A 599-nucleotide genomic window follows, 5' to 3' on the forward strand; every position below is an offset into this window, starting at 1 on the left:
AATGTAAGGTAAGGTAAGGTAAAGTAAGGTAAGGTAAGGAAAAAAAAAGAAAAGAAAAGAATATCTTGGCCCATAATTCAACTACACTTCAATAAAAAATAAATTTTTAAAAAAAGGAAATCTTGGCCCAAAACAAGGTGTTTTCTTGGAGGTGGTTGTATTTATTTATTGATCATTCTCACAGGTTATCACCCATCTGTGATATGTAGCAAGAAAACCACTCTCTGAGAAAGACTCAACTTCTATTACAACTGTGGAACCCAGATGTTATCAAACTTTAGATAATTCAAGCTAGAGCAAGCACATCTAGAGAGTCATCTCAAATTACACTTTCATGTAGTGAGGACCTGATGTTTTAGAGTGTTTCTCTAGCTCCAGATCAACAAAATTACATCTCTCCTCACCTACTAATTTCACTTCTAGGAATCTACCTAAGGAAACAATCAGAAACTGGGCTAAAATTTGGGTAAAAAGATGTTTGTCAAAGTATTAGGGACTTCCCTGGTGGTGCAGTGGTTAAGAATCCACCTGCCAACGCAGGGGACACGGGTTCAATCCCTGGACCGGGAAGATCCCACATGCTGTGGAGCAACTAAGTC

The sequence above is a fragment of the Phocoena phocoena genome, chromosome X, assembly GCF_963924675.1.
Source record: "Phocoena phocoena chromosome X, mPhoPho1.1, whole genome shotgun sequence".
In the NCBI taxonomy this organism is placed as follows: Eukaryota; Metazoa; Chordata; class Mammalia; order Artiodactyla; family Phocoenidae; genus Phocoena; species Phocoena phocoena.